The sequence below is a fragment of the Oxyura jamaicensis genome, chromosome 3 (genome assembly GCF_011077185.1).
Source record: "Oxyura jamaicensis isolate SHBP4307 breed ruddy duck chromosome 3, BPBGC_Ojam_1.0, whole genome shotgun sequence".
NCBI lineage: Eukaryota > Metazoa > Chordata > Aves > Anseriformes > Anatidae > Oxyura > Oxyura jamaicensis.
This window is the reverse complement of record NC_048895.1, coordinates 30,226,891-30,227,304: the sequence shown is the minus strand read 5'-3', so window position 1 is coordinate 30,227,304 and position 414 is coordinate 30,226,891.

Genomic DNA, 414 nt, shown 5'->3' with positions numbered 1-414 from the left:
AGTCTCTTTAAAATGGCAGTTATAAGTAGTGAAAGTGAGGTAAATTGCTAGCAGATAAGATTAGAAGTGATGTATCTTAATACATGCATGATCAGTCCTTGAGAGGGAAGGTGTTATGAAATAGCTTGAAGACCATACTGCTAGTAGGAAGAGGCACTAGTTAAATACCTCTGAAAGTAGCTTTACAGTGATCTCTTCCTTTCAGTGAAGAAGAATCATTGCCCACAAAGAGTGAAGGGTTTGTTTGCTAATTCTGTCAAAATCAGAAAGCCTACTCATCCTTTATACCTTTTACTCATAGGGGTTTAACAAGTTAATGTGAGAAATACAGAGCACCTGCAGAAGAGTTCAAAAGACCTTTTTTTTTTCTTTTCTTTTCTTTTCTTTTCTTTTCTTTTCTTTTCTTTTCTTTTC